Source organism: Papaver somniferum, chromosome 2 (genome assembly GCF_003573695.1).
Source record: "Papaver somniferum cultivar HN1 chromosome 2, ASM357369v1, whole genome shotgun sequence".
In the NCBI taxonomy this organism is placed as follows: Eukaryota; Viridiplantae; Streptophyta; class Magnoliopsida; order Ranunculales; family Papaveraceae; genus Papaver; species Papaver somniferum.
This window is the reverse complement of record NC_039359.1, coordinates 146,832,306-146,841,628: the sequence shown is the minus strand read 5'-3', so window position 1 is coordinate 146,841,628 and position 9,323 is coordinate 146,832,306. Positions and strand designations below refer to the sequence as shown.

Here is a 9,323-nt window from a genome sequence, read left to right as displayed (position 1 = left end):
TCTGTATGGACAAACTCGAATATACTTTTAAGAGAATCAACAAGACTCAATCAATTAAAAGTATATCAACGAGTGAATATCTCTCTCTTGTTTTGATTTACTCAAGCCAATAGAAATCAGCGAGTCTTAATCAAACACAAGGAATAACTTGGACGGTACCAAAGACCAATGTCCAAGGATCAATCAATATCAATTAACAACCAAAGGTCGGATTTCCAATTGATTGATTCAAACGCACAACCTGTATTATTTCAATTATATAAACAAATATAATGCGAAAATAGAAATAATACAGACACCATAATTTTGTTAACGAGAAAAACCGCAAATGCAGAAAAACCCCGGGACCTAGTCCATATTGAATACACACTGTATTAAGATGCTACAAACACTAGCCAATTCCAAGCTAACTTCGGACTGGACTATAGTTGAACTCCAATCAGTCTCCCACTGATCAAGGTAAAGTTGTACTCCCTACGCCTCTGATCCCAGCAGGATACTGCGCACTTGATTCCCTTAGCTGATCTCACCCACAACTAAGAGTTTCTACGACCCAAAATGGCAGGATTTAACAATAAACAAATCTATCTCACATAGAAAAGTCTATCAAAGGATCAATCTTTCTCCCACAGAAAAACCCTAAAAGTTTTTGTTCCGTCTTTTGATAATAATCTAGGTAAATAGGAACCAATTGATAATCCGGTCTTATATTCCCGAAGAACAACCTAGATTAATCAATCACCTCACAAAAATCTTAATCGTATGGTAGCAAAACAAGATGTCGTGGAATCACAAACGATGAGACGAAGGTGTTTGTGATTACTTTTTATATCTTTCCTGTCGGAGAACTCTCACGATCTCAAGCCAATCAATATGATTGTACTGTTATGATAGAAGATGCAAGATCAGATCACACAACTACGATAAAATTAGTATCGGCCTGGTTTCACAATCCCAATGAAGTCTTTAAGTCGTTAACCTTGTTTTAGAAGAAGAAAACCAAAGGTTAAAGGAGAAACGACTCTAGCACACAAACTAGTATCACACGTAAGGTGTGGGGATTAGTTTTGCACAATACTAGATATCTCCTTTATATAGCCTTTCAAATCAGGGTTTTGCCTTAGTTATAAAGCAATCAATATTCACCGTTAGATGAAAACCTGATTTAGATTCAAGCTAATATTTCTCAACCGTTAAATCGAAAACTTAGCTTGTCATACACAAATGACTGTACGCTTCTAGGTTTGTTAACCGCACCCAAACGTGTACATTGTTGGTTCAACTATAGTCTACCCAAAGAGGTTAACCATATGAGCATTTCATACCAACCATGTTCTTCTTCACCATAACTAGTTCAATTGAATCAAATGAACTAGTTAAGAGAGTTGTTCAATTGCAAGGAAATCTTATGTAACTACACAAGACACAATTGAAAAAAATATGATTTGATTCACTCGAATCGGTTCATGAACTTTAATATCCACGGTTTGCAAATTCATTCCTTAGTCTTTTAAGATTAAGTTCAGAAATCATATTTAGATATATAACCTTCTCAAGTTCGCAGACTAGGTTCGCGGACTTAAGACACCGGATAGAGTTTACAAAATCCAACAGAAATTCTCGGGTTCGAGAACTACGCCGGTTCGCGGACTGGGTTCGCGGACTTGGCTCACGCAAGTAGTTTGTCAACTCCAGCAGAAATTCTCGGGTTTGAGAACTTCGACAGTTCGTGGACTGAGTTCGCGGACTTGGCACTTGCCATACTTCCGGTTCTCTTGATCAACAAAGTTCGAAAACTTCAGTTCAAGGAATCCATTGGTTATGTAATATAACCTCTCATTCCAATCATTGAAACATTCTTAGAGGATGTTATACAGTTGTTACACTATTTCTCGTCAAAGAAATTTTCAAAGTGATTGAAACATTCATGACTTTCGTCACTAGGTAAAGATAAACTTTGTCGAAGAGAAAAGCTTACTAAGACATATTTCGAGATATAGATAGGCGAGGTATACTCGGCTCGAAATACCAAGTGTGCATGATCTAGTCTATATGTATAACATACCACTTTTGTCTCAAAGAGTAGGAGATAGAATAGATAGAATTTTGAGCGACAGATGTTCAAGTCTCCGCATACCTTTTTGTCGAGAAGTTCCACCGGTTCCTTGATTAGATCTTCTACTTGTATGAGGAACCGCCATGAAGTCCTTGAGCTCAACTACACTTACTATCCTAGTCCGAGACTTAGCTATAAAAGACTAGAAATCAAGACTTATAGTTTTGATCACTAACATTGACAAACATGATTGAGATAGCAACGCATGCGAGTTTGACCGAGGAGTGCTCTAACAATGTATATATAATGAAAGAGCAAAATGCAAGAACCTTCCATAACAAAAAGAATACTTTGGCAAGCCTCATTAGAGATATAAAGTTACAAGCTTTTTTTTGGGCTGAATCGAATACAAGAATGTTAGGGCTTACGGAAAATATGGTGATTTCTTTGTGGGAATCATTATATCGGCCCCATAGTTATTTTGTGTTTTTACTTGGGTAGTTGAATCCCCTTTCGGTTCCCATTTTTTTGTTCGGTTGTAATCATTGGGTTAAGGCACCCCCCTTAAGTGCCTTTTTCAATGAAAATTCTATTTGATCGATCAAAATAAAATAAAAAATCTTCTCTTATTAATGGAACATCAACATATTTCTTTTCCCCTGCAAGAGGTCTTAAACAAGGTGATTCAATTTCTTCATATCTATTTATCTTATGTATGGAAGGTTTCAGCAGACTTCTAGCAAATGTTTCTAATGGAAAAATCATTGATCCAATTATTCTAGCCAAGACAGGACCTGCAATTTCCCATCAACTATTTGCAGATGATTGTATCTTATTCTCAAAAGATTCGACAAAGTCAATAACTAATCTAAAGGAGATTATCAACAAGTTTATACCACCTTTTCTGGTCAGATGGTCAACATAGAGAAATCAAGTGCGTTCTTCAGCAAGAACTTAAAAAAATAAGCATGTACAGATATTCTTCAGATGCTACAGATGAGAGAAATGAAAGAAGATGAAAAATACTTAGGAACTTTTCTTCAAGTTCCTAGAAGCAAAGATAAATTTTTTGATCCTTCTATAGCCACAATGGAAAGAGGATTTCAAACTTGGCAAGGCAAACTAACTTTTCAGGCAGGAAAAACCACTCAGATTCAAGCTTCTTTAAGCACCACGTCAAACTATCAAATGAGCTTGTTCGAAGTCCCAGAAAAGACCATCAATAGAATGAACAGAATACAAAGAAACAACTTCTCGTGTAAAAAGAATGAAAGAGGAGGCAATCCCATCTCATGGAAAAAGGTTAATATACCAAAAAGATATGGAGGATTGGGTATAAAAAATCTAAATCTGGTAAATCTTTCTTTACTTGCAAAATTATCTTAGAGGATGGTAAATGAAGATCAATCTATGTGGTATCAAATCTAGAGGCTAGATATTTCAGAGGGAAAGATCTTTTGGCTGATGATACTTCAAAGGGGAAAAGTTCTTGGATCTGGCAGAGAATACAAACAGGTCTGCAACTCATAAAGAAGTATTTTATATGAGAAGTTGGGGATGGTACTTCAATCTTGGCTCACAAACACAATTGGTTTCTTTCACATGAATAAAGAATGTCTGATCTCACAGTTTCCTCTCAAACTCAGCTGAATAACACAACAAAAGTTTCAGAATGAAGCCAGCACTTGGAATGTGGAAAGACTAAATGATCATTATAGCAGTACTCAAGTTCAAAAGATCTTAACATCAGAATCCCTGAGTCAGGAAAAGATAAGATAAGATGGCCTCTAACCAAATGTGGAAGATTCACAACAAAATCTCTTTATAGAGAATTGATTAGATCTCAAGGTCTACATCAGCAGAACAATCCAATTTAAGAGCATCAATGGTTAAAGCTTTGGCACATGGAGGTTCCTTATAAAATCCAATAATTCCTTTGTAAATGCTGTCATGAAATTCTGCTTGTCAACAAAAAAATCAGCAGGTATAAATAAGATATCAGTAATTTATGCAATTTCTGCAACAAAGAAGAAGAAACAACTACTCACCTGTTATGTACCTGCAACTAATCTGAAACAATCTGGTTTGGGATCTCAGCTGCTCTCCACCAGTCAAAACAGGCTCATACTTCTCTCAAAGATTGGCATCCCCATGCTCGTGATTTACTTTCACCCCCAAGCAGTTCTAAGGATTTTTATCAAGAGAAAGACAAAATCGATATGAAACCACAAATATTTATGGTTTACTTTATTTGTGCATCTTATTTTTGTACATTTCATTTTCCATTTTTGGAAATACAGTTTATTGCCACTTGAATAAAGTTGTACATTCCTCGCCATGTACATATATTTGTTCCATAAGCTTTACTTTAATTTCCTCAACCATGCTGACTATATGATTCTCTCTCTTTCCACGGATCCAACCATTAAAATTCTCAGCGATGTCCGAACACAAGTCACCGTATCGACGACCACCTACCAGCAACACCACCACCAGAAACTTATCATATCACCAATAATATTGGTTTCAATGACAAAAACTAGGAAAACCAACACAACTTCAACAATGAAACCAAACACGCCAATTTCCAAGTCAGACTAAATAAACTGGGAAAAATAAGTAGAAACCAAACTTGGTTTCAATACAAACTTATTGTTTCACCATTAAAAGATTGGTTTCATTAAAAGATTGGTTTCACAGTAAAAAGTTATCCAAAGTAAGATGAAACCAAATTTGTTTCAACATAAACTTAATTACTATTTTCACCAACAAAAATGCTGGTTTCAACATGTTGGTTAATTCTGTAAAATTTGCTGAAACCAAATTTGGTTTCATCATTTTCTGTCATTTCACCAACACGAAACACTGATTTCAAGGATGATGACATATCAACATTTTCTGATGATGATTTTGACGAAGATGATGTATCATCTAGTGTACAACTTATCTTATTGTTTCGTAGTAAAAATCTCCTTGAGCAATCAATGAAAAATCCCAATCCATATGCAAATCAATATGTTTTCAAACCCCAATCTATAAAAACCTAGAGAATCATTCATTTGAGTGCAACTTGATAAGTTCTTAATCAGTAAGAAATTAATACAAGTCACTAATTTTTTTTCACATATGAGCAAAAAATTTAAACGGTCACTCATAAATTAATACAAATCCCTAATTTCGTTTCACATATAAGGTGGTTAAACTATAAGAGTTGGAGCACCACCACCGCCAGCACCAATGATACAAATCGGTATAACTCATAATGTTAACACATATGTATAACTGAATTGTGATTTATATACCGAATTAATTTGGTGGTGGTGCAGGAGGAGGTACTGGTAGTTGTGGCAAGGGAGGCAGGGATGGTGTTGGCGGATGGTCGATAAATGGTAGTAGTGGATTTGGTTGTGAAGTAGAAGGAGGATGAGGTGGAGGTGGAGGCGAAGGTGGTGTTGATGGAACAATAGAGCATTATAGTGGGTTTGGTAGTTGTGCAAGAGTTTAAAGAGATTGGAAAAACTAGATCTTGAACAAACAAGAAGTATAAAAGGGTAGGACTTGTATTTTAAGAAAATAAAATTGACCTAATTTTGATTTTTTTTAAAATCAGAAGTTTGTGTATCATTTTCGGGGAATATGATGTTTTTACATGTCTAAATATATGGTTGGAGTTTTTGCATACTAAATTTGTTCACCTTGATGTTTTTATCATTTATTATGTTTATTTAAAGTAAACCAAAAACCAGAAATCTAAAATCTAAATATGATGACAATAATTTGTCTTATTAAAATTCAAATCAGCAAATACAGAAACCTAAAATCTCATATAAATCCGAATAAATCTAGATTCGAAGATGAAAAAAATTTAGAAGAGAAGTTTTAGATGATTAAAAAGAAAAAATTGTGTTGCAAAATGAGATATGCCATACACAGGTGAGAATTACTGGTTATAGAAAAATAATAACAATAAATTATAATAAAATATTAAAGCAATCTTAACTGGGAAACCATCTTTCATTTTCGCAGTCGCATACGAAACAAATGTTGGTGCAAAATCATTCCCGTTCGCAGCTGGAACCACTTGAAATCTGCGTAAAAATTCTACTACCACCAACTTCATTTGCAGGAATGCCATCTATTTACCTAAGCAAACCCTTGGACCTGCGTTAAATACCGGGTACGTATAAGAATCCCGGCCCACGAAGCTTAATTTTCCAGTAACAATATCTTTCTCTAGCCATCTCTCTGGCTTAAATTCACTCCAATCCAGACCCCACAAATTTTCCATCCTGCCAATCGCATATGAAGAATAAAAGACCGTCATCCCCTTCTTTATAATCGTCCCGTCAGGTAAAATGCCATCATTTGCTGCTTCTTTACTTTCGACCGGCACCGGTGGGTACAACCTCATGCTCTCACAAAGTGCTGCATGAATGTAAACCATATCCTTGACATCGTCATAACCAGGTTCTTCACCTATTTGGTTTATCTCCTTCAATATTTCTTTCTCTACTTCTGGATTGGAAGAAACCAACCAGAAAAACCATGTCAAGGCCGCTGAAGTGGTATTTTGACCTGCTAAAATGAAAGCTATGGCAACATCAATCATGAAATCTTCATCTAAATTTTCGTCTTTAACCATCCTTGATAAGAGATCATCAGTAGATGTCTCTGGAGAAAAATTCTCCTCCGGTTCGTGCTTCTTTTGCCTTATAATTTTCTTGCAGATTCCCGAATCGTTGTGGTCGCTTGTTTAAGGATCTTTTCTGATCCTATGTTGAGAAATCGCTTAAGTTTCCAAACTAAAGGCATGACATGACCGATACGTTCACCCCTTATCCTGGTAGCCTCTTCGAACGCAACTGCAAATTCTGTTTTTTCTAGTGACGGTGAAAGGTAGCTAGGATCATACCCAAACGAAAGCTTGCAAATAGTATCGAAAGTAAACATTTGGAAGATATCTTGAAGATCAAGCTCAGACTTCTTTTCAGCTGTCATTGAGAGAACGTGAATCAATCTGTGGAATATCTCGATTTTAACGACTTCTTCAACGAACTTACGAAGAGACGTGGATGTGAATTCATGACTTAACATTTGTATCTGGAAATTCCAGGTATCATCTGTATTGACTATCCCATTTCCAAAGAAAAATAGTTGAAGATGTTTTTGAGGACTCTACCTTTTGGGTAGTTAGATAAGTGCGAGCTGGAAATGTATTTAACATTTTCAGGATAAGCGGTGAAAACCATACAGCCACCGAGATATCGAAGCATGTAGGTGTTTGTCCGGCATACAGCAAGAACCTCTGCTGCCCATTGATTATGTCGGTGTCTATTCGCAAGAAGAGCCAAAGAAGAACCAATAAACGGGTAAGATTTTGGCAACATAGAAGCCGAAGATGATGAAGACTTATTAGCGTTACAGAAGAAGAAGAAGAAGAAGAAGAAGAAGAAGAAGAAGAAGAAGAAGAAGAAGAAGAAGAAGAAGAAGAAGAAGATGTAAGGAAACCATGAGAGTAAAAACCCAAGGTCGTCTAACATGATACATAAATGAGCAAAAGAAGTGTAGGAAAAATGATAAACATGAACAACGATATATATATATGCATGCGCCTGAAAAGGTCTACGAAAAGATAAGAAAGAGTAGTTGTGAATTAAAACGAATGGAGGGCTTACTGGTTAAACACACATACTGCAAACCTAACGAAATGGAGGCAACTAGGAGAGACATGAGGCATACATCTTTATTGTTATTAAATGAGTTATTCTTTGTGATGCTGACATATGGATTCATGGCATTCTCGTTTAGCCATATTACATGGGCTGTATTATTTACAGCAATATCCGCTGACGTAGAGCCATTCTTTTTTTTTTTTGATCGTCAAAGGTAAGAATGGAGTTCAATGCCAAAGGAGTTTCCGGAAGAGACTACAAATCCCGGCAGAAAGAAAAAGAATCTCTAGGAACCCTAAACCCAAATAGACGAGAGAGGGAAAAGTACTTCACAAAAAACTGGCTCAATTAACCGTAACAAAGTCTAAATTGACAATGACAGTGCGATTCAACTCCTTATTTTTCAACTCCTTATTTTTCACCTCCTTTTTCATCTTCCTATAATCTAAACTCCACGTCTGGGGAATTGAATAGCATTTCCGTCAATAACCTTAAAAGGGTTGGGTCTTTACTTGATCGAGGACAGATTCACAATATGCTATGCCGTCTTAGAAAATAATGTGATCCCTGCACATCCATATCATCCTTTTTTTTTATTCGGTAACTTCCATATAGTCCAACAAATGGAACTCGTACGCTGGCCATAAAACTTTCCCATAGAGCCATTACCTATAAAAATTTGCCACCGAGTAAAATGTCCCCAAATGTCAAATTTGGAATTTAACACCATTCAGTACGGACTGTGAGTTAAATTTTATATATAATTTGAGTGGAAATTGCTGGCCTCACATTGAAAGTTAGACCAAAAGCTCAAATTCTAGAGCTCCTGGGCCACGACCAATAAGAATCAAGGATTGACGTAGCAAATTATAATGGATAGGTAAATGAGCGCCGAATCATGCTCTTCCTGGGCCACGACCAATAAGAATCAAGGATTGACGTAGCAAAATAGAATGGATAGGTAAATGAGCGCTGAATCATGCTCTTGGCCCCCGAACAATAAGAATCAAGGATTGACGTAGCACAATAGAATGGGTGGGTAAATGAGCGTCGAATCATGCTCTTCATGGGCCACGACCAATAAGAATCAAGGATTGACGTAGCAAAATAGAATGGATAGGTAAATGAGCGCCGAATCATGCTCTTGGCCCCCGACCAATAAGAATCAAGGATTGACGTAGCACAATAGAACGGGTGGATAAATGAGCGTCGAATCATGCTCTTGGCCCCCGATCAATAAGAATCGAGGGATTGACGTAGCAAAATAGAATGAGTAGGTAAATGAGCGCCGGATCACTTTCCGTATACATAACCTATTTTTTACATAAAACCTATACGCTTACATGGATTAATTACCTTTGGGACAACCAATTTGAACACGTGCAACGGACGGGCGCACATCTATTTACCATTGTATTCGGCGATTTTCCTTTCACGCTACATATAAGATGATGATTACTCCCACGGATTGTGAGTGCCATTAACAGATACCTAACTGCTTTTCCTGAAAACCCTATCTTTTTTTCCCGGCCGCTTCGTCTCTTCTCTTCTCTCCTTATCTCTCTTCCTTTTCTCCCTATTTCTTCTTCCTTCAT

General features: G+C 36.6%; 1 pseudogene; it reads right to left on the bottom strand.

Annotated features, from left to right (window-relative positions):
* Window positions 1-5,996: 5,996 nt before the first annotated feature.
* LOC113352164 lies at window positions 5,997-9,323 on the bottom strand (annotated as a pseudogene).